At 37.5% G+C, this 25,666-nt stretch overlaps 1 protein-coding gene across 6 annotated transcripts in view; it reads left to right on the forward strand.

Moving 5' to 3' along the window:
- Window positions 1–25,666, forward strand: part of LOC130904318 (uncharacterized) — an 84,794-nt gene that overhangs the window by 12,016 nt on the left and 47,112 nt on the right. For 5 of the 6 annotated variants that reach the window (XR_009060837.1, XM_057817024.1, XM_057817015.1 and 2 more), the window contains exon 1: window positions 12,828–13,084. The gene's annotated coding sequence lies outside the window, so the exon portion shown is untranslated. Of the gene's footprint in view, window positions 1–7,502; window positions 7,625–12,827; window positions 13,085–25,666 lie in introns of those variants that run through there. The other variant, XM_057817032.1, reaches the window with a different exon arrangement.

Raw genomic sequence — 25,666 nt, forward strand, 5'->3', positions numbered from 1 at the left:
AAGGGTGCCTTCTCCAAACTGGCATTTTCAGATCTCTCCACAGGTGTTCTATGGGATTCAGGTCTGGACTCATTGCTAGCCACTTTAGAAGTCTCCAGTGCTTTCTCTCAAACCATTTGACCCAAGTGTGTTTTGGGTCATTGTCCTGCTGGAAGACCCATGACTTCTGAGGTCTATCCCCTGGGCGGAGCCATACGGAGGTAGATTTGTGTCTTTATTATTCGATCAAAAAAAGTTGCTTCAATTAAAAAAAGAAAGTTCAATCAAAATATATATTTTAAACCATAAAAATGTCGCTTCAATCAAAAAAAAAATGTGTTTGAATGCAAAAATAAATTTGAAACTCAAAAAAATGCATGTGAAAGCTATTTTTCTTTGATTGATTTTTTTTTTTTTTTTTTTTTTTTTTTTTGGATTGAAGTCAGTGTTTTTTTTTGTTGTTGATTTGTGTTTGGGCCACATTTTGGCTAGGACATTTTTGTCTTTATTATTCAATCAAAAAATAAGTTGCTTAAAAAATATATAGATTTTCAAAAAGAAAATACCTTCAATCAAAAAAGGAAAAATTTCAATCAAAAAAGTTTTTGAATGCGAAAAAATATTTGAGATTGAAAATTTTGCATTTGAACGCTTAATTTTTCATTGAAAAAGTTTTCTTTGATTGAAGCAATCCTTTTTGTGTTTGGGCCATTATATGATTAGGACATTTGTGTCTAAATCATTCGATCCCCAAAAAATTTGCTTCAATCAAAAAAAATATTTTCAAAGAAAAAAATCGTTTTTTAATTTTTTTTGTGTAATAAATATATTTTCTTAATTATTTGCAAAGCAAATGACCATCTAAGGTGCTTGAAAAAGAATTTTTAACCCATTATAAAAATATATATTTTTGTTAATTTCATTCATTTTTGTTGCAGTTTTATTGCTTTACAACTTTTATATATACAGTATAGGAAAGTGAATTACATGCAATGACACTTTTAGGCCACCGGGGGGGCCTGGCCCCCATGGCCCCCCCTTAAAATCCGCTTATGGCCACAGGTAAGTAACAGGTGCTGTTAATTACACAAATTAGAGAAGCATCACATGATTTTTCAAAGGGTACCAATACTTTTGTCCAGCTCATTTTTTAAATTTTGTGTAAAATGATGATTTAATTCTTTTCCATTCTCTTTTGTCTTTTTTCATTGCAAGCAAAATCAATAAAGATATTACTACCAAAGCGTTTGTAATTTCAATCATTTTCTAAGAGAAATTGAGCATTATCTGACAGAATTGCAGGGGTGCCAATACTTTTGGCAAGCAGTGTATACGTTTTATATTGTGCAACACTCCCGGAAAAAACCTGAAGAGGAAGTACCGTAAACAATACAGTACAGTACTGTAACATGTTTGGAACTTTTGTTTACAAAAGAAAAAAAAAAAAAAAAGACTTTCATTTTTTCAGTACCAAATCCGGACTCGGTATCGGAGCTTCTCAAAATCAGGTGACTCAGACTCAGGCTTGAAAATATGCGACCGGGACATCCCTCGTACATACTGTGTATATCTGTAGTGTCACAGATTACTTGAAAAAGTAATTTAATCACTGATTACTGATTATGCCTCAAAAAAGTAATCTAGTTACTTTACTGATACTTTATTATCAAAGTAACTCAGTTATTTAAAAGTAATTTATCAGTTACTTTTTAACCAATCTTTCTCCCTTTGCTGCCTCAACATAAGAATGACAATCGAAAAATGTCATTGCATGTCATTGAATTTGTGGCATGGTAATACACGTGACCCGTTTTTTTTTTTTTTTTTTCCGTCATCCGATTAGAAAACGTGACATTTGATGTCACTCCCAAACTCAAGACAAGGGCGTAGGTTTACATAGGGACGGTAGGGACATAACTCTACCACCTTTTCAGGATGCGCAAATTGTCCCCACCAACTTTTAAGCAACCTTGTTTGAATTTTATAATGATTATAATTCATGATAGTTATTAATGATAATAATTTATAATGTTTTGTTGTAAGAATAGAATTGACCCTTCCATTATTAAGTGAAGTACTGTATTTTCATTATGTTCAGACATACATTTACGCCTTTTCACTCGCTGAATGTGCCGTCCCATTTTTTCCCTTCAAACGCACGTTTGATTGGCTGATGACTCGAACAAACAAACATGCACACTCAAGCAACCCCGACAGAAATGCATGTCAACATGCCGCGGGATATTAGGGATACGAGGGATATTAAAAAAATATTTCAGCCAGTCTCAGCAGCAGCTACTGTAAGTAGACCTCAATGTTGTGGAGGTGGGGAACACGCCACTAATTTTGTTACTGAAAGTCCGACCTGCATCACAGATAGCATAAAATTAAACTGTGTGAACTTGCTAACCTGCAAAACTCGAGTAGGAAGATAAGTGTCCTCCTGTACTGTATGTGTTTTCTACGGTTAACGTTAATTCAATTGTGCATTCATTGATTAATTAGAATTAATTATTTTCTCCATCATTCATTTAAAAATTATCTTATTTGCAGCCTATTTAGACATTTCTTTAACCCCCCTCGCCCAAAAAAATAACACACACAAACACACAACCACTGTAAATTTCCTTTATATGAAGAAAGAGGGATTTCCCCCATTTTCTCCCTTGAAAATAACAATTTTAACTTTTTTCCTTTTTTATGCAGGCAACACGTCAGCATATTTGTGAGAAATGTAGCCCTGACCCCCGTTCACCCAATCTGTTTGGTCTTATTAATATCCCGTCCCCAGCAAACACTGTATATGCAGGTTATGCTGTTATAGCGCCCCAACCAATGTTGAGTCCAAACCTGTGCCCTTGACTCAAGAGCAACATTTCTATTCGAAATGCTCTTCGTACATGACTACAGTATTCTTCATTCTGAAATATGTATACAGTATGAGGCAATAACAAAATAGTAACGCACAGGCACTAAGGAAACCAACTTTAATCAGACTACTGGTTTGGAAAAATGAACCCGTTACGTTACTGACAACACTTGTATATATGAGATTTTATGATAATCTATGAATGGTATAACAAACCACGATTGCTATAATAGATGTAAAACCATTTATTCATTCATTTTCCATGCCGCTTTTTCCTCACAAGGGGAGCGGAGGTGCTGGAACCTATCCCAGCTAACAACGGGCAGTAGGCAGGATACACCCTGAATTAGTTGTCAGCCAATCGCAAGATGTAGAACTAATGTTTTAAAATATTTTAAAATGATTTTTTTTTTTTTTTTAATGTTTGAAAGAAGTTTTCTAAAGAAGTAAGAATGTGAAAATACATTTTTGGCACTGAAAGTCTGGTTTCTGAAAGTTGTTTGAATGTGAATCATTTAACTAGGACACCTGCGGTTGAAAATAAAACTGATGGATGAATGATTTTGGTGGATTTCCGCTTGACTAATTTCTTTTCGAGCATTGGGAAAAGCAACAGAAAGCCATTTAATCCTCAAGCCATCAACTCCAGGCTCTTCCTGTGTAGCCTTACATTGACCCCAGTCTTTCTCACTGTAGGAGATTTATCTGCAACTATGCTAAGTGTCGAACAGAATGCTAATGAGGTGCGAGCTGCTAAGTCAGAGTTTCAAGATGCAAGCTTGAAGTTCTGAGCATGTTTGGTGTTAAAAATAGACTGCCCTGGCCTGAGGTTCGTTAGTTCCATCATTGGATGGGATTAGCAGCTTCTAAGCACTCTGCTCCATTAAAGTTACAAAGTACACAAACACATACTCACACCCAACCTCTTCTGGCATAAAACATTGTCATCATACATACATATTTGCATGTATATGCGGAGAGGCAGGTTTGTTTTAATGTCTGCTTGTATTCAACTCAACATCGCACAGTCTGAGTGAAGATAAAGAAGACACAAAGATGACAGGCCATGTCTAATAAGATCACACACACTGCTGCCACTCATACTTCCTGAACCGTAACAGCTATTATGATGAAACGGTATAAGCAGGCAGATAATACTTCAACCTCCTTATAACTGTATTAAAAACTACTTTTTGACCGGTGCGACATATTCTCCAACATACAGTATAGTCCGAAAAATGCAGTATTGCTTAAATAGTTAACATGCCGATGCAAGAAATGGGACAAGGGCAATAAGGCCTTCACTGCATCCGCTTGATTCAGCAGCTTGTCTCCTGTGGCTGACACACACACACACACAACCACATACACTCTAAAAGCGTCATTCCCCATTGTGACTAGTGCATATTTGCCATGTCACCCAGAAGAGTCAGTGCATTAACAGAGCCTGGAGGAGGAGGACCAGAACCACCAGAGCACTAAGAGTACAACGACAAAAGCTATGGCAACAAAAACAACAAAACATCCAAAAGTCAAGTTCAGGCTGTATTTAATTTCCATCAGTTTCAATATTGCTTTTCTATGGTTTTACTTTGTGATACTGTTCGGATCCTGTTTTTTTTTTTTTCTATTAATACTGAAGTCCAAAGTGTCTGTAAATTAAGCAACACAAACAATACAACGGTTGTGTTCCAATGTGCTCATAGTCATCCAAAATGAACAGCATTTTAAGTAACCATGAATTTCCCAGGGATGTTTAACTCATTTAGGATTCCGTGTACAGCTGTATCCAATGTTCTTTCCTTGACAAGGCACTGTTTAAATGTAGGAACTAATTAAGGCTGCAAAAACTAATCGATTAAATCGATTGATAATTAGTTGCCTACGAATTTGATCATCGATTTTTGCGGCAGCTATGAGCAGTGTTGTTAATAACGGCATTACAATATAACGGCATTATTTTTTTCAGAAGTGAGTAATCTAATTAATTACTATTCTCATCTTGGCAACGCCGTTCCCGTTACTGAGGATGGAAAGGCGTGGGTTACTATGCGTTACTATATTGGTTGAATGACGCGAGAAAAGTCTGAGGGAGACGGACTCACCGAGACGACAGAGCAGACCAGGAGTGGGGAGGAGGCAAAAAAATTGTGACGCCGAGCAAACGCGATGCTAGGTGGCGCCAATTATACCTGACTGTAGCCGATAGCCTACAAACTACGCTCACCTGATATGGTAGATATGGTAGACATGGTAGATATCACATATATATAGAACTAGATGCGAAATGACAGACACGGCGGTGTTAGCAACATGTACAGTATAGGAACTAGATGCGTTATTAAACAGCTGCCACCTTAAAGCAGTAGACTTCTTAGGAAGGCTCTGTTGTAGAGAACCTTCCTAGCGAACCTAAGTAACTTTGTATCTAAAATACTCCTGAATCGGCAAAATCTTGACTTGAATCTATCTTTAAATGATGAAACAGTTTTAAAATTTCCACATGTCAAAAGTAGACAGAAGGGAACTCATGCAATAATGGGAGCAATTTTAACAACTTTTAACAGTTGATTCAGGGTAAATTAGGGTAAAGAATTGGGCTAGGGCCAATTGTCCCAAAAACCTTTTAAACTTCACATAGAACAAAACACAAAACAAAACATGAAAGGTAACACCAGTTACTTTGCCAAGAAACTAATTACTCTTACATTCAGGTAACTGAGTTATTAACACAATTACTTTTTGGGAGAAGTAATTTGTAACTGTAATTAATTACTTTTTTAAAAGTAAGATTAACAACACTGGCTATGAGCAGTCCCGTTTGGGTCCTTGTTTGTTTGTGAATAGAGCAAGAGAGAGAGAGAGAGAGTTCACTGCTACACTCAGGTTAAGTTGCTGAATCAATAATTATTCACATAGGAGCTAGGTTGTCTTGAGTCGTGTGTGTTGTTGGATCCAGTGTGCCTCCATCAGAGGAAAGTAAATGAAGCCATTTGTATTCTTTGTATTCTTTGTTAATGAGACGTGACTACTAAGCACGGACCGCTAACCTAGTTAGCGATTATGCTAATCATTTTCTTAAGTGTTTGTTTATATTGTGTTTTGGTGAAGCATACTAGCACTTGAGTTACTGTTAGATAGTAACGTTGTCTCATTTCTTTTTATAAAGAAACCACACACAAACCCATTCATATAACAGCTCAGTCTCCTTTCAACACAAACTCCCATTCAAATTGTAAATTGTCATTCAAGATAGTGTGCTTTGAAATTGGATTTTGATTGTATTTAGGAATAACTGTTTGATAAAGTAAACTGATTCACTACAGTCTGCCTCCTCCTTATTTGATTTTGTTGTTTAGTTTGTTTAAAGAAAATAAATGAGTCATTGATACCATTTATATCAGCGCTTTGCCCTCAAGAAAAAAAATGTCAATCAGTAGCACTTTTTTTATTTTTTATTTTTTTTTATTTGAATGATCAGGACTTTCATGTGATTTGTGTACTGAGATTTTATTTTGTGTTTTATACTCAGAACCTTTATTAAAAACTTAAACAAGTTGTATGAACTTAAAACAGGACAGTTGTAGAGTACAGTTAAGTCAGGAAGCCGTAATGAAATAATATTTTTGAAGGAAATAGTCATCCATTTTGTCTTCATTGTTATTTACGACATGCCTAAAACAACTTCAAGTTAAATTGTGAAGGTAATTGAAAAAAGTGACATTTATCTAATTAATCGTCCAATTAATTATAAAAAATATTATATATTTATATATTATATAATTATAAAAATAATTGTTAGTTGCAGCCCTATAACTAATAAATGAACCTGATATTTGCATCGCAAAAAAACTGATGATATTTGCTTCTAGTACGAATAACCTGGGGAACAGCTACTCATAATGTTAAAGGGACAAGCATCACCTAATATAAATGACCTTCATGTGAAAGACTATTGTTCAAAGCACGGTATACAAATCGTGAATTTCCTAGACCCCTGATAATGGAAAAAAATAACATTTAAACACACACAAAAAAATAAAAGCCATTTTCTCACGTCAGTTATACTCACACATATAAACACTGATAGACCCGAACGCAGATTCATGGGACGATGGGTATTACTGACGTCACAAAAAAAGGTGGGATGTCTGGGATACTTGCACTTTTGAAATGGTATCGCCTTTGATCAAATGTCAGCCCCCGTTTTGGCTAGCGACTTTCTGGAAATACTGGGTTTTATTTAGCTTTTTCTCCACTATTACGCATCAGAGAAATAAAACAAGAATCCTTCTGCTGGGATGCACATAATAAAGATGTTTTCTGTACCTTTAAGTAGCCCTATATATACAAAATGGTTTTTGAGTCTGTTCAGTTCTAATGTCTGATGTCTTTTGTTGACACTAATAATGCGCAGACATAAAAAAAACAAAAAACAACAACAACAAAAAATGCATTGTAACATGAACGCATGTATTCTAAATTGTTAACCGACAAAACAAAATCCCAAAATCAGTCTGGCGAAGATTAGTTTCAAATTAACTCCAGAGTGTTTTGGTTGTAGTGAGAACAAAAATATTACCCCAAAACAGTTCTTTTGAATGTGAAATGTTGAGTTTTCACTTTTACGAGCATATTTCAAATTTGCACACAGGTTGGTGCCCTCCGATGGACTTGAGAGCCAGTCGGCGTCTTTTTTGTCTGACCTGTCCCTGCCTGGACAGTTCAAACCAACAAAGATGAGACGTTCCCGGGCCATCACAACAGCTGCACTTGGTATGATGTTTCACGCATTAGCGTTTCCCCTACTGTTGCCACTACTGTGTTGCTGAGTCATGTGCGGCTCCATCGTAGTTAAGATCTCCTTGTTGTATCTTTTATGCCTTTTATCCCTGTTAATAAGATTCAGGTTAGTATGAAAAAAACATGTAATGATATTGTTTTGGTTAAGTGTTCCCCAAAGTTTCAAGACAAGATGAACCAAGCCATTGCGTTAAACACACGGGCAATATTGTTGCTACCCGTGTTAAATAAAAACCTCCAGTCAGTGCATATCACTGGATACCTTATACTGTATTCCCATCACATACCATTGCACACTCACATATGCACAACAGGACCACATAATTATGTTCAGTCTTGAAACCAATAAACTAAATTAAAACATGACAAATGTATTACAGTGTCAATGATTAGAATACTGTAGTAGAATAGGACGTTGGTAACCGGCCCTCACCATAACAAGCTAGTCCACGTTGCCCCAACCATACAAATGTCCTTTATCTGCAACTTTTCCAAGCTGTTAGCATTTCAACAGCACAACAATGAGTTTATTACTGAACTCATATAAAATAGGCTGATATTAAAAGATACAAACTTAACCTCGCTGATCCAAAGAACAAGGAAATAGGTTGAGTTCTTCCCAACCATAGACTTCATAATGATATTGACGGAACACATTCCCCAGACACTGTCCCACACTCCGCTTCAGTCGGTTGCAGTTATTCTCAAAACATGCAGCGATCCAACGCCAGATTTAGACTGAGAAAGCACAAAAGCTGCTCGCATACAAACAGGAAGGATTGTCTCAGGAGTGATTTTTTCGAGGATCTAAGGCAGGGGTGTCCAAACTTTTTGCAAAGGGGGCCAGATTTGGTGTGGTAAAAATGTGGGGGGCCGACCTTGGCTGACGTCCTTTATGTAGAACAATATATTTAAGCAAAATTAACAAGCCATTCTGCGTGTCACATTTATTATTTTTTAAATCAATAATTTCCACAAAGTGTTGCAACTCGCCTTTGTGGCGTTCGCTTTCATCCCTTCTCGCTGTAAAATTAAACTAGCTTAAAGTTGCTACAATTTTTTGCTACGTATCTTCCCTGTAATCTTGTCGTACATGTCAGCGTGTCTGTTAGGTAATATCGCCTCACATTGAACTCATTAAAAACAGTGACTGTCTCTTCGCAAATGAGGCAGACACAGTTTTTGCGTATTTTAGTGAAGAAATAGTCCAATTTCCACCTATCCTTGAAGCATCGGCCGTCGCAGTCAACGTTTTTGTTGTTGTTGATTGTCGCCATTTTAGAAAATTGGGAGTAAAATGTCACGCGGGGTAATGTTGCTTAGAATGCTGCTGCCTTTTAGTGGGTAAATGAGAAGCAGCATTTAGTGTGGTAGTGTGTGTCTGGTAGCAGTACTGCTGAGCAATTTATTAGGTCTGTGTGCGGGCCAGACATTATTGATTTCATGACAGAGGCTGGGGGCCAGATGAAATTTGACCACGGGCTGCATTTGGCCCCCGGGCCGGACTTTGGGCATGTCTGATCTAAGGTAATTGTTATATTTTTTCGTACCATGCTTGCATTTTGAAACAGTGTGAAAAAAATCCAATGGGAAAAATTGACCGCTATGGCATTCGCGTCATAATTCGAAATATTTACGTAAAATAAATGCTAACTGCCTGTTTTTTTGCTTTTAACCAAGAATCCAGACTGTTTTACGTTCATATCTATGAAGAATTCAGCGATTTAAGCATTTATTCACAAGAATGTTCAACGTAAAAAGCTATGTGTGGTGATAAGGCGGCGCCACAGTGGCTTAAAGACTAGCAGCACATTCAACATATTTACGTAAAATAAATGCTAACTGCCCGGTTCTTTATTTATTTAAAAAAGAATCGAGACTGTTTTACATCCATTATATTATGAAGTCTATGTCCCAACATAGATATTTCAAAAGTTCAAGATCATCAATAGATGCATTTCAAGCTATTTAATTTTGATACTATGTCAAAATAACAAAGAAACTAAAGCAGCCATTACAAAATTGGATGAACCCATTTGAAAAGGAAGCCGAACATCCTTTAGAAATAATTTTTTCGTACAGTGGTACTAGGCATGTGCCGGTACGAAATTCTGATAACCTGAAGCCAAAATTTCACGGTTCCACGGTATTAAAAATTAAAAATAAAAACCTTTTTATTTTTCAAAACATATTAGCAAATTGGAACATAAGTAGAGTATAATGGTAAGTAAAGATAATTAGAAAAAATAACAAACAAAAAATGGATGAAATATTCTAAATAAAACTAAAATAAATCCTAATAAGTCCAGTCCTTTAGGTGAGCCTAAACCCACAACCACAGCTCAACATTATTACAATCAGAACAAAATAATGGAATTATTTTCCATAAAAAAGCACGTGTGTCTGACTCGTATCATGTTTACATTATACATACACTCTCTTTCTTAACACAGACAGTTTCCTGAAAGAAAAAAACACAACATGTTTACCAATGCTAGACACACTAAACATGCTGGAGTTAACTCTCGTAGCTTGTGGGAAACGCTCATGACAGTGTTTAGTGCCAGTGCCAGAAAAAAGAACGAAGCCTACAAAGAAAAGAACACAGTGCCTATACTCAAATATTGTGGAGGTCCAATGAAGTTTTTGGGTAGTTTTGCTGCCTCTGGCACTGGGTGCCTTGACAGTGTGCAAGGAGTCATGAAATCTGGAGACCATCAAAATGTTTGGACTGCAATGTAGGATGTAGTGTCAGAAAACTGGGTCTGCGTCAGAGGTCATTGGTGATCCAAAACGACAATGACCCAAGACATACTTCAAATAGCACCAAGAAATGGTTGGAGACAAAGCGCTGGAGAATTCTGAGGTGGCCATCAATGTGTCCGGATTAAAAGCCCATTGAACAACTATGGAGAGATCTCAAAATTTCTGTTGCAAGAAGGCACCCTTCAAATCTGAGAGACCTGGAAGAGTTCGCAAAAGAAGAGTAGACCAAAATTCCATATGTGAGGTGCACGAAACTTGTTGATGGTATTAGGAAGTGATTGCTTTTTTGTTATTTTTTCCAAAGGATGCGCAACTAAATATTGAGTTGAGGGTGCCTAACAATTTTGTCCAACCTATTTTTTGAGTTTTGTCTAAAATTGTGTCAATTTTTACATTTTTCCTTTGCTGTTGTGTTTTTCCAATGCCCCCCCCCCCAAAAAAAAACGCATTCACATTTGTAACATTTGTAATTGCATTAATTTCTGTGAGAAATGCTGTATTTATATATACTGTATATATACAGTATATATATACGTATATATGTATATATGTAGAACACAAAAAGCTGGAGAAATATCAAGGGTTGAAGGAAGAGTTGGAGAAAATGTGGGGAGTGAAGGCAACAGTGGTGCCAGTAGTGATCAGGACACTAAGGGCCGTAACCCCCAAGCTGGGTGCACAACTCCAACAGATACCAGGAAAAACGTCGTCCGACGTCTCCATTCAGAAGAGCTCAATCCTAGGGACAGCTAAGATCCTGGGCAGAACCCTCAAGCTCCCAGCCCTCTGATAGAGGACCCAAGCTTGAAAGGAGAGACCATACCGCCCGGGTGGGCGACACGACGACCCCCAATTTGGCCAACTTTCAAAATTGTCCGATATGCATGTGTGATACACAGGGGTGAAAGTAAGCGGGAACGGTCAGGAACGCAGTTCCGGTATAAGACTCAGGGCCGGAACGCAGTTCCGGTATACGGTGGTTTGATTCCAAAAATATGACGGCAACTGTCAAAATGCTATGTAAAAAAAAAATACAAATGCATTTCATCTCCAAGAAGAAAACAATCTATACCAATCAGATTTACATGCCGTATTTTTCGGACTATAAGTTGCAGTTTTTTTCATAGTTTGGCTGGGGGTGCGACTTATACTCAGGAGCGACTTATGTGCGAAATTATTAACACATTATGATATCTTTTAAATGAATTTTGAATGAAAATCAGTTTTTTTATGTGTTATAGAAATAACTGACCAAAAAGAGTTTTCTTTGCATTTCAGTAGTTTTAACCCAAATTAAATAGATAAATACAATTTCTGGCTCCGTGGCGATCTTCACGTCGGCAAGAAATTCAAACCACTTTCACCCCTGGTGATACATCATTGGAAAGCTTAAAATCTCAATTTTCTGGGGGAAGAAAATTTTGAACAGGAGGGCATTTAAAAAAAATAAAATAAACAGCAAAACCCAACTGGAGGTGACAGCACACGAGAGCATAATTAAAGACGTCATAATTTTAACGGGATATTATCGCGCACTCACTTTGTAGCAATCCAAAAACTCCATGTAGCATGTATCATCAAGTGTCAAGACACAGATATGAATGGTCACAGCCGGATATTTTGGGGATTATATGGGTGAAACACGGGAATATAACAAGGGTCGCGATGCAGAAATCGTAGACATCAAGGAATAGTCGAGATGTTCTTTTTCATATATTTACCCTTTTAAACGTTTTTTTTCAATTTGTCTATGTTTGGATCGATTATTTATCATCAAAAATATCGGGGAAAATGCGACAGTAACAAAATAAAATAAAATTAAGCCATAGCTATGAGGTAGATATCCGTGACTTATTTAAAATAACCCTTTTTTTCACTGTGATTTAATTTGTTTAAAAGTTTAAATTGTGCGAGTGAATGATTTTTTTAAAGTCTTTTTTTTTTTAAATGAAATATTGGACATTAATTAATGATTCTAAGCTAAAAATGACAGATATTTTGAATCAGAAATATAATTACCTTCTTTTTATGGCTGGGTTGAAACGAGCGGTTGCGCGACGTCTGTAAACGAGGGTTTCCAGGGTAAAACACAAAAATTGAAAATAGTTTAGGGGTTGAATACGCCATGAATCTGCTATGGCAGCATATAAACATATTGTTCTATCAAACACAACAGTTCTTTTGGCTTAAAATACAGCAGTTTATTTTAAAGAGGAGTGCAAGAGCAGAAACTGCTTTTTCAGTCTTGTCTGTGTTTTCCGCCATGTATATATGTGTATAGATACCAGTGAAAAAATATGCACTTGGACAAGCTACAAGTTTTCTCTCCCCCTTTCCTCCACCCTCTATGTCTCTCTCTCTCTTTCTCTCTCGCTCTCTCTCTTGCTTGCTATTTCGCTTGCACCTCTCCTCATGTTTGGTCACACTGTCACTTTCTGCCCAACATAGCGGCCGCCATTCGGCACACAGCTGCTGAAAGAGAGCGTTAAGGATAGAGAATCAGAGGGTAGAACTGAGAATTGCCTGACTACATGAAGCTGAAAACAAGGACTTGGCGAAAGCTTAAAGCTGGTTTAAAGTTGACACTAAGGCTCACAATTCTCAAGCTCGGATTGCTCATCGGGACACTACTATGAAGAGCGGGAATGGAAACAAGACAAAAAGATGGTAATTTTGTGACATTCTCCTGTGATCTTGAATGTACTGATCCTTGTCAGACTTTTAATATAAAATTTAATCATACGCTGGGGTTTGATCCTGGCTTTTTAACCTTAGAAATAGTTATCATTTGGAAAAAATTGACCAATTTCTCTGAAAAAAAAATGAAAAGGTGAGGTGGGATTTGCTATTTAAGTCCAGTCTAAAATTAATATTTAAAGCGCTAGACAATGTTTTGATCAAGTGCATCCCAGCGGAAAGAATGCTGTTTAATAATTAGGAAAAAATAAATAAATAGAATTTCACTTTTCTGCTGTGTAAAATTTTAAAATCACAGTTGTAGCCAATCAAATGTGAGTATTTCAGATAGTCCGCCATTGCTCGTTACATCAGTTATACCCACAATTTCCTTGGCCAACGCAATGGCAATGCTGTTTTCAAGAAATTGTTTGGAAAAAGAATTATATAAAGATGATAAAAACAATATAAAGAAAAGTATAATGTTGTGTATTTTGTCCTAGTACTTGTGTTGCTATCGGGTGTTCTGTGTTGCTGTAGATGGTTTTAGATGGCTGGTTCAGTTTGGCATATCATCTGCTCTGCTGCTGTGCTCTCAGTCGTGTAGTGTTAGTAGTCATTTCATACCCGCATTTTACCCCAGGAAAAAAAAAAAAAGATATAACAAAAATGAAGGCCGTGCCAGTATGCCACAGGGTTCCCTTTCGGCTGTACGAACAGGACAGAGGGTAAATGGAACAGTCCAATGCTTGTTGGATTTTCTTTTGTTCCCTACTATTATCCTTCTTGAATTGTCAAATTGCTTTCAATTACAATCAGTAATCAAATTCTTCTTCTGTCAAAGGAAACATCCAAGGCAACTTGGTTGTCTAATGTTCACTTTTCCCTTGATTGTGAAAAAAAATAGATGCGATGCAAAAGGAGAGAAAACATTATCTATACCACATTGAGTATACATAATCAGAGTTTACAACCTGTAATTACAGTAGCTATAAAATTCCAATACGACAACAATAAAAATGATGACATAATGAAAACAAGCTCTCAAATTCATCACAGTTTATCCTGAATGATTTCACAATTATCTCAGATGCCAAAATAGAAACTCCATGCCAATAAAATTTTAGGCATAGACTTCATAATAATATTGAGGGGACACAGGGCTAGGGGCTTATTAATAGGGGGCCTATCTCCGTCAAAGCTGACCGAGTGGAAACACGAAGAGCTTTTTATGTTGAAAATTCTTGTGAATAAATGCTTAAATCCCTGAATTCTTTATAGATATGAACGTAAAACAGTCTCGATTCTTTGTTAAAAGAGCAAAGAACCGGGCAGTTAACATTTATTATACGTAAATATATCGAATGTGCTGCTAATCTTTAAGCCACTGTAGCGCCACCTTATGATCACAAAGAGCTTTTTACGTCGAAAATTCTTGTGAATAAATGCTTAAATTCCTGAATTCTTTATAGATATGGACGTAAAACAGTCTTGATTCTTTGTTAAAAGAGCAAAGAACTGGGCAGTTAGCATTAATTTTACGTAAATATGCCGAATGTGCTGCTATCTTTAAGTCACTGTGGCGCCGCCCTACCACAACAAAGAGCTTTTTACATTGAAATTCTTGTGAATAAATGCTTAAATCCCTGAATTCTTTATTAATATGGACGTAAAACAGTCTCGATTCTTAGTTAAAAGCAACAAAAAAATGGGCAGTTAGCATTTATTTTACGTAAAATATTGCGAACTACGACGCCAATGCCATAGTTCCTAATTTCTCCCATTGATGTTTTTCAGAACGTTTCAAAATGCACGCATGGTACGAAAAATATAAGAATTACCTTGAATCCTCGAACAAATCACTCCTGAGACAATCCTTCCTCTTTGTATGCGGTACAGCTTTTGTACTTTTTCAACCTAAATCCGGCGTTAGATCGCTGCCTGTGTTTGAGAATAACTGCGACCGACTTTGACCGACTGAAGCAGAGTGTGGGATGGCCCCTTAGTCAAAGGCGTGGCGCAGTGTCTGGGGACTTTGTCCCATCAATATCATTATGAAGTCTCTGGTATAGTGTTGCTAATTTGTGTTTGTACGTTAGCACAGGCTGCTTCCTATATCCTCCCGAAATTCTTCCATATGAGCATTAATATTCTGAAAGATACTGCATATTACAAGATCATTTCCATTGAAAATGTTCAAAATGCCCTTTTAGTTTTATTTTTTTCTAACGCTATTATAGTTTTTCTTTTCACTTGGCTTTTGAGACAGACATATTTGTCATTATTATGCAGCACGTACAGTAAATGAGTTTTGCTCTGATTGTGTTAAATTTAAATATGGGAAAATACTTCACTCTGAGTCGCTGTTGGTGTAGTGTTACATTTGACTGACTTCAGTGCAGGCAGCATGGGATCGATTCCCACTCAGTGGTGCTGTGATTTTGAGTTCAAAGGCTTGTCTGTCTCTGTGTGTGCCCTGCAACTGGTCGGGGACCAGTTGAGGGTGTAGTCTGCCTTTCGCCTGAAGTCAGCTGGGATAAACTCCAGCACCCTGCCAACCTGGGCAGAATAAGCGGTGTTCAAAAGGGATGGCTTCACTGATTAGCTATTGGCAAGATCACCGAGGCCAAGAATTTATTATAAAAAGATCAGTACAGTAAAACCAGAAAGCATCACTTGACAAAACAAACATTGTTGGTCTGTCATCAACATTCCTGCTGGGGATCTTTCCAAACTGGTATGACTTCGAAACGCGTGACAAGTCTTTATGCTTTAAAAGTCTGCCTTTATAAGGGTAACTTTCGGTTCTTTTCTTCTTCTTCTCTAACGCCAGTCCAGCTTCCAAACTGAAATGTTCATGCAATGCAATCAATTGAACTATAATTTATCAGTTTTACCGTGCTTTTAACAGTAGAGTCAAAAGGAAATACGGTATTCATTCATTCATTCATTCATTCATATCAAACATTTTTTAAAGAGAAAGACTTTTGCTGTTTATTCAAGTTTATAGACCTGACATAACAACAATGCAACTGTTAAAGCAGCACTGGAAAAACAAGGCAAATCCACAATTAATTATTACATAGTAGAGTACAGAAAAAAATAAAAACACTTAAAATAAGAAATATTATAAAATAAATTGCTCAGTACTCCCTTTTAGCCAAAATAACTGCACTGCTAGCTCAGGCGCAAAAACACATTCACACTTTCATGTTCGGGAATCAAAACAATATTTCATTAAAAGTCTTGTTCTCCATCTTTTTTCATAAAATGAGGCATAGACTTCATAATGATATTGACAGGTCACATCCTTCATACACTGCGCCTCGCCTTCAAGTAGGGGGCCTCCCCACATCAAGAGGAGTTATTCTCAAACACATGTACGCAGAAATCTAACGCCGGATTTAGGTTGAGAAAGTACGAAAGATAGTAGTTCACAAGATTTACGTAAAATAAATGCTAACTTCACGGTTTTTTTGCTTTTAACCAAGAATCGAGACCGTTTTACGTCCGTATCTATAAAATATTCAGGAAATTAAGCATTTATTCACAAGAATTTTCAACAGAAAAAGCTCTTTGTTTTCATAAGGCAGCCGCAGCGCATTCAATATATTTATGCCGAACAAATGCTAACTGCCCGGTTCTTTGCTGTTTTAACAAAGAATCGAGACTTTTTACGGCCATATCTATAAAGACTTCAGGGATTTAAGCATTTATTTACAAGAATTTTCAACGTAAAAAGCTCTTTGTGGTAATAAGGTGGCGCCACAGTGACTTAAAGACTAGCAGCACATTTGACATATTTACGTAAAATAAATGCTAACTGCCCGTTTTTTTGTTTTTTTTGTTTTTTGCTTTTAACCAAGAATCAAGACTGTTTTACATCCATATCTATAAAGAATTGAGGGATTTAGAATTTTCAACGTAAAAAGCCCTTCCACTCGGAAACACTTGACGGAGATATGCCCCCTATCAATCGACCCCGCACCTCGTGTCCCGTCAGTATCATTATGAAGTCTATGAATTAGGTTTTTCAGTATTGTTCAGCCGAATGTTCCTGAATGCATATCAATACACTTTGTGTCAGAGACATATTTTCATAATCTACAGACGTCATCGGTATTGGCGAGTACTAACAAAAAACGTGCCGATGTTGTGCAATATGTACTTTTCGAGATCTAGTGTTAGACCGCTGGTTGCCCTACCCAAGATGGCCACCAGTTACGTAAACCGCTGTAAAAATGGAGTGCTTGTTGACCCTCCCAAGATGATGATAGACACCCAGTCGTGTGGTGTGCAATCATCCTTCTACTCTGAATTTCAATGAATTTAGATGTAGTCGACGTCCAATCCATTTGAAGTAGCAGCGAATGAACATTCCCACTACAAATGGATTGGACATCTGGCACAATCAATGGTAGACAATGAGTTAAGCAGTGGCTCACCAAGCATGATAGCATTTACCCTATTTTTTGCACTATTAAGCGCATTGGAGTATAAGACGCACCTTTAACAAATGGCCTATTTTAAAAGTGTTTTCAAATATACGGGCCATCGCATTATAAGGCGCAGTAGTAGTAGTGGTTGGGGTTCCGTTATGCATCCACTAGATGGAGCTGCGCTAAAGTGAATGACATGCCATGTCAAGATTTGAAGAATGCATTCATGCAGGAGTACATTTAATCTTTAAATGAAAATTCCGTAATTATTTCTTAAACGACATATTTTAAGGTTTTAGTTACTATGAATAAAATATTTTCTTCCATCACTCTTAGTTTTATTGGATTGTTAAAAACTTTTGGGTCACCTTGTTGTTATTGTTGTAGTTGTAGTAGCTTTATGCATTGCTAAATCATGTCATGATTAACTAATTTTGATCCATATCTAGGGCGCGTGTGATTATACAGCGCACTGTCGGCTTTTGAGAAAATGCTTAGGTGCGCATAATAGTGCGGGGTATGCTAATAATGTACTTTATATTCAAGTTATTATGCAGAAATTTAGTATTCGAAAAAAAAACGTTATTTTGTTATCGGTACAGTATGGTCAACAACCGATAAAACACAGCCGGGTGTCTGGAGCCAAAAAAAGATATCGGTGCAACACTAGTTCACGCTCTCACATGAGTGATCTAGTTGGAAGGCAGCGCCAATTTCCTCGTCCAAATCAATGTACTGTATTTTCCGGACTGTAGGTCGCACTTTTTTTCATAGTTTGGTTGGGCCTGCGACTTATGTGTTGATACTTATACTTAAGGTGTGCCCTGTACTTCAAGTTGGTGCAGTTGTTCAAAAGTGAAACATAAGATGAAGACTTGAATGATTTTGGTGGTGATTTGTAGTGAGATCGAGGGTTTGTTTTGTTTATCATTATCTGAAGAACTGTTAATATGTTAACAGATACTTAGTACTTTGTTCTCTGTTTTATTACTACTATAATCAGAGATGCGACAGAAAATTCGGCACTGAAAACAATCATTCGTGAATAGCTAAAATTGCATTTTTCGTTTTTCGGCTAATAGGCCAAAGGTTTACCACCGAAAAGTGTGAAGAACCTAAGTCCTCTTGTGATGACGTCATCAAAACACGGCGAGCTAACACTACTGGCTCACAGCCAACATGTCCGTTGTGAAAGTGTTTTGAGGAATCAAAGAAATATATCAATTATTAAATGAAGAAAAATGAAATAAATTTGCTTCATTGCTGCTACACGCTCGTTCTGAAGTTACTTTCCATTGATGTCCCGCATCACACCGAGTACAGTGTATTTGAGCCTATGCATGAGTAGCTTGTCAAGTAGCTAGTCAATTTGTCTACTGTTCGCTTGATTGAAGTAGTATTTAAATGAATAGATGTGCATTTGCTGTGGTTTAGTACAATACGTTTATAGCACGACCACTTCTTCTTTTTTGTCACTTTTTTCTGTGACTTCCACTCCCCCTTCTGCCAGTCGCTGTTTAATCCAGCTGGCAGCGACTTCGCTCAGGTTCGTCGCCGCTAGAACTCGGCCCACTCGCCTGGCTCTCGATTGACTCCACTTGTGGCACAAGAAAATGCCAAGTCTTATTTTAAGGAGTTGGAGAGATTGTAATAGCCTTGTAGAGTGTTTTACTATTTTTTTGTTGTTGTTGTGAACTACAGTTCCACACAAACGTACATCGAGATCTCATTTAGCTTAGCAATTGGAGGCGTGAGACCCATTTTTCGAATGTCCCAAACTTGCTGTTAGTTTTTCTGATGGGGTGCAAAATCTGACAGAACACCTGGAACACACCCTGCCATGGATCAGAGTCTGCACCTTTAATCTAAATGTCTCGAGCCTCATTAATCGTAAAGCAATGAAATAAAATACTTTTTTTTAAAAAGAATGAAATTTAAAAAATGAATGATATACATGTGTACTTTTCGTCGTTCGGTTTTTCGGCCAAATGTTTTCGGTTTTCGGTTTCAGCCAATAATTATGCTTTTGGTACATCCCTAACTGCAGTTGTATGAAAAAGTATCTGAACCTTTTGGAATTTCTCACATTTCTGCATAAAATCACCATCAAATGTGATTTGCTCTTTGTCAAAATCACACAGATGAAAATATTGTCTTTTTTAACTAAAACCACCCAAACATTTACAGGTTTTCATATTTTAATGAGGATAGAATGCAAACAATGACAGAAGGGGGAAAAATAAGTTAGTGAAACTTCTGCCTAAGGAGACTTAAAGAGCAATTGAAACAAATTTTTACCAAACATTTTAAGTCAGGTGTGTGCCCAATCACTGATGAGTGGTGTCTTGATGAAAGGCATTGTCTGATGTGCATCATGACTCGGTCAAATAGCCGTCTGAAGACCTGCGATCAAGGATTATTGATTTGGATAAAGCTGAGGAAAAATACAAAACCATCTCTAATACCCCTTTCCCACTGGCCAAAAAACCCGTGTCAACCCGCTAACAATTGGCTTTTGGTGGCAGTGGGGAAGGTGCAGCGACCCGCCTCGACCCGTGTCAATCAACCCGCCAAGCGACCCGCGTTAAAATCACCTCGGCTCTGATCGCCATGCAGTGTGAAAGCAAAACCCTGGGTCAACAGTCAACACCCTAATCTACGTGGTGACGTAGGCTAGTACGTGATGCGTCATAACAAAAAACAAAAACCATGTGCTCTAGCCCGGATCCACATACGGCGAACAGTCGGTGTAGCAGCGTTAGCAATAGCCATAACAGACGAAACAAAGGCTCTTCTACTCCTCCTGTGACATACACGACTCCTTTCAATTTCAAACCAAAATTTACGTCGCCTACGTTGCCTCAGCACAAGCACAGTGTTGATCCTTTGCTGCATTTCGACCATTTTGCGGGCAGTAAAACGCATGAAAACAGAGAACACAAACGGAAAGGAGGCTTCCATGTTGCTTTGCATTGTTAACTTCCTTGAACTGAATGAATTCGGTCGCACTTGTCGAAGCGCATCTTAGCGTGGTGACGTCACGCACCTTACACACGGCTGAGGATGGGTGGGGGTTAGACGGGCGGAAAAAAAAAAAAAAAGACACGGCTTTTTTCGTCAGTGGGAAAGGTGCCAAATGCCAATTGCTAGTGGGATGCATCGGCTTGGAAAAACGCGCGTTGACCCACTAGTTTCAGTGGGAAAGGGGTATAAAAGTCTGAATGTTCATCAATCGACAGTCAGAGAAGTTGTCAACAAATGGAGAAAGTTTGGCACTGTTGCTTCTCTCCCAAGGAGTGGCCGTCCACCAAAGATGACGCCAAGAGTTCAGCGCAGAATACTCAGAGAGGTAAAAAAGAACCCTCGAATGTCTGCTAAAGACTTGCAGAAATCACTGAAACATTCCAATATACAATGGCCAAAAATGGTGTACATGGGAGGACTCCATGGAGGAAGCCACTGCTGTCTAAAAACACATTGTTGCTCGTTTAATGTTCGCAAAAAGGCACTTGGACACTCCGTAGACGTTTTGGCAGAATATTTTGATGAACCAAAGGTGAATTGTTGGGGAGTAACACACAACGTCATGTGTGGAGGAAAAATGGAACTGGTCACCAAAATCAACACCTCATCTCCACTGTGAAGCATGGTGGAGGGAGCATCATAATTTGGGGCTGTTTTGCTACCTCAGGGCCTGGACAGCTTGTAATCATCAATGGAAGAATGAATTCAAAAGTTCATCAGGATGTTTTGCAGGAAAACCTAAGGCCGCTTGTTAGACAGTTGAAGTTAAAAAGAGGATGGATGCTGCAACAAGACAATGATCCAAAACACAGAAGTAAATCAACTTCAGAATGGTTTCAGAAGAACAAAATACACGTTCTGGAGTGGCCAAGTCAAAGTCCAGACTTGAACCACATTTAGATGCTGTGGCATGACCTAAAACAGCGATTCATGCCAGACATCCCAGCAATCTGACTGAACTACAGCAGTTTTGTAGAAAACAATGGGCCAAGATCAGTCCTGATCGATGTGCCAGACTGATCTGCAGCTACAGGAAGTGTGTGGTTGATGTTATTGCTGCCAAAGGCAGGGCCACAAAATATTAAATGTGATGGTTCACTTACTTATTTTCTCCCCCTTCTGTCATTGTTTGCATACTATCATTAAAATATGAAAACCTATTAATGTTTGGGTGGTTTTAGTTAAAGCAGACACTGATTTTCATCTGTGTGATTTTGACAAAAATCAGATCACATTTGATGGTGATTTTATGCAGAAATGTGAGAAATTCCATAAGGTACAGATACTTAATCAATCCACTGAAAAATATAATGTTTGTGCTTGGTCCCTGATTAAATAAAATGACCACTGCAAAATTTGACATGTGCGAACTGTTTCTTTCCTCTTCATTGTACCTCTTTTGGCTGGTGCAACTTATGCTTGGGTGCAATTTATAGACTGAAAAATATGGTCATTCGCTTAGTAGTACTACAAGTATATCAAACCAGAGTTAACCTTCCACTGAGCAAAAAAGTTCCTTCTGCTGCTAGATAGAGGATGAGCTCCAGGGAATGTAAAGAAGCCATCTTGTTAAAGTGAAAGAATCGAACGATTCACTTTTATTGATATGTTTGGCTCTGTCCATAAATTTACCAAAACCTGGTCGAAAATTCCCCTTACTTGCCACAGACACGTGCTGTTCTTTTTTTTTTTTTTTTTAAGATTTGGATTTAGAAGATAACGAGTTTAAAAAATAAAAAATAAAAAATAGGGCCCATGGTAGTTATTTTTGTGTAATTTTGGAGGCCATTTAATTTAAACAATTATATATAGTAATTGAGTGAAATGGGAGATAATTGTCTGTTACAAATGAATATATGCATATTATTAACATGGAGTTAGGAGAGGACAGCCCATTTTGTAAAAATGCCCTCAGACAGCATTGTCTTTATCCACGAAGTCCCGCCGAATCTTTTATTTATAACGTCATGACAAGCAGCCATTTGTGTTGCAACATGCATGAAGTGTGACTGCATGCCGCACAGTGTTAGCGCTAGACTGTTTTGACTCAAGGTGAAGGTTTCACGTTGCCCAGCATCAGGCTGGATTTCACAAGCCTTCCCCATTTATCTGCTGCACTTCCTGGTATGTGAGTCATGCAGAAGCTACACCATACTTAAAAAATAATCACCCCTAAGAATATTGGTTCAAAGACTGACTGTCCTAATACAGTGTTGACTTACGGCTTTACTTCCTGGCCCTGCTTGTGAGCAAAAGATTTTTTTTTCATTACAAATTTTTCATACACAAAAATAGAGTTATAATTAGAATTTTTATTTTATTTTTTTCGTTACCAGACAGTGTTGAAAACTAAATTCTTTGTTAGGAAAAGTCACAAGTACTGTAGTGTTGGCAGAATGACGTCAAGAAACTTTAGGCCATTTTCTCTCCTTTTTGAGTACGGGCCAATGAAAGCGAACAAGTGTTCTTATTTTGTATTTGTGTTGGGTTTATTTTATGTTCAATACGCCAAAGAATGTGCACTTACAATTGTGGCTGTACTGCATGAATCATCATGATGGCTCTTCACTCCAAAATCTTGTACCGTAATTTTCGCACTATAAGGCGCACCTGACTATAAGCCCCCACCTACCAAATTTGACCCGAAAACGGCATTTGTTAATAGATAAGTCGCGCTGGACTATGAGCCGCAGCTATCCTCCCTGTATTATTGGATATTTATACCAAAAGATATCAACCAGTAACACTTTATTTGACAGCTGCATCATAAGATTGTCATAACTCCATATCAACCTCTATGAAGCTTTGAACCAATTGGCTGCAAAGCTTCATTGCTCCAAGAAGCTTCATTTGGCCATCACTGCTCCCCAGTAACGCGTTACTGTAATCTGATTACTTTCTTTCAGTAACGAGCAATCTAACGCGTTAGTTTTTCTAACCCAGTAATCTGATTAAAGTTAGTTTCCTCAGTAACTGTACGTTACTATTTTGTTTTTGCCTCATACTGTATATAGAATGAAGAATACTGTAGTCATGTACGAAGAGCATTTGAATAGAAAATACCGCATTTGAGTTTGGGAGTGACATCACATCTCACGTATTCTCATCGGAAAAAAACGGGTCACGTGCAGTACCATGCTGTATGCGCGCCGTCTGCCACATAGCCTGGCTAGTGGCTACCTGTCAGGATGCTAACAGTAAAGGAGCCGGAGAGATACAACAAACGGCTGCATTTGCTCACTGGAGATACAGCCATTACTTCACATATCCGTCCAGTAAAGATGACAAAAATATCTCTGTGCGTTGCAAACTCTGCGCTGGCTCAGATGGACTGTCAACCGCTATATACTCGACATCCGATTCAACAAGGAAGCACCTGGAATTACAGCACAACGCGTCGCCAAAAAAACTCAAAACAAGACGACAGGTAACGAGACAGCCAGCAACTAGCCTTTATAATATGTGTAATTATGTACATTTTATAGTTAGAGTTTATAATCGTAGGTGGAGTTTTACATTTGTGGGACTGCGGGGAGATGCATGTTGAAACGAAAGTCAAAAGTTTGGACACACTTCATAATTTTTGCGTTTTATATATTTTCACTGCCATTGTAAATTCTCACTGAAGACATCAAAACTATGAACGAACATGTGGAATGGCAAAAAAGTGAAATAACTGAAAACAGGTTTTGTATTCTACATTCTTCAAAGTATCCACCTTTGAGGTGTCTCCAAACTTTTGGCCAATACTGTACAGTGGGGAGAACAAGTATTTGATACACTGCCAATGGGTTTTGCCAATGGGAAAACCCATTGGCAGTGTATCAAATACATACATCTTGATACTGTTCGAGTTCAATCAGCTGTTGAAGTTGTTGTTGGTAACGTTTGAAAGCTTAGGTTTAAAAAAATTCTAAATATCCATCTTGCCTCCTCTGGTGTAGTTTTGGCTAAGCAAAGCAAAAGATAGTCTCAAGGTGTTAGTCACATGATCTGTTCGAAAAATGATTTTGACCCATTGTGAAAACTACGTTGTAGGATTTTTGTTCATTTCATAAATTTTTGTTGTTTCATTGCTTTACAACTTTTATAGACAGCATTTTAATGGCTAAGTCTTTATTTCAAAGGGGAAGTTCAGAATTTTTTACATTGGGCTTCATCTTGGAGTTAGCGGGGATTTAATTAGTCGTTGGACTTTATTTAAACAAATTTCGTGCAGTTTGTCAGTTATTTGTTAGTTTCAAGGCTCCGGGATGGCTAAGCTAGGGCGAGTCAATGGTGGTTGAAATCAACTCCATCGACTAATTAAACCCCCGCTAACTCAAAGATCAAGCATTATGTGAAAAACTCAATTACACGTGATGAAATTTTTCTGTTATTTTTATGTTGAGGCAGCAAAAGGAGAAAAATTGGTAAAAAGTAACTGATACGTTACTTTTAAAGTAACTTAGTTACTTTGATAATAAAGTAATCAGTAAAGTAACTAGATTACTTTTTTGAGGTGTAATCAGTAATCAGTAATTAAATTACTTTTTTAAGTAATCCGTGACAACACTGCTGCTCCCTTGACAGAGACAGTCAACCTGTAATGCCACCTGTAATTCACACTGGTGTCATCCTAGCATGCATTGCAGCGCTACAGATGTAAATAAGCATTAAAATTCATGTTTTGTGCTAATTATTTCTTCAGTTACTCTTCCAGTTGTTTTATTAATTGCTAGCTCTGGTATTTGGTAAAACTTTATTTGACAGTGGCGCCATAAAACTGTCATAAGACCATCATAATTATGACATGACACTGCCATGAGCATTCATGAACGCTTATGACAGATGTCATTTTGTGTCATCCAGCAAATTATCTCACTTTTGAATAGATGTTAAAGATCCGAGCTGGACATAAATGGAGTGTTGGTGACATAATTTGCCGAATGATATTTAATGACATATATCATAAGCATTTATTAATGCCCATAATATTGTCATAATCATGTCATAATTATGAAGGTGTCATGGCAGTTTTATGACGCAGCTGCCAAATAAATTGTTACTTAATAACCCCAAAAAATTAACAAATAAACTGCAGTGGACGCAGGATTCAAAATGAGGGAAA

This window comes from Corythoichthys intestinalis, chromosome 2, assembly GCF_030265065.1.
Source record: "Corythoichthys intestinalis isolate RoL2023-P3 chromosome 2, ASM3026506v1, whole genome shotgun sequence".
Classification (NCBI taxonomy): domain Eukaryota; kingdom Metazoa; phylum Chordata; class Actinopteri; order Syngnathiformes; family Syngnathidae; genus Corythoichthys; species Corythoichthys intestinalis.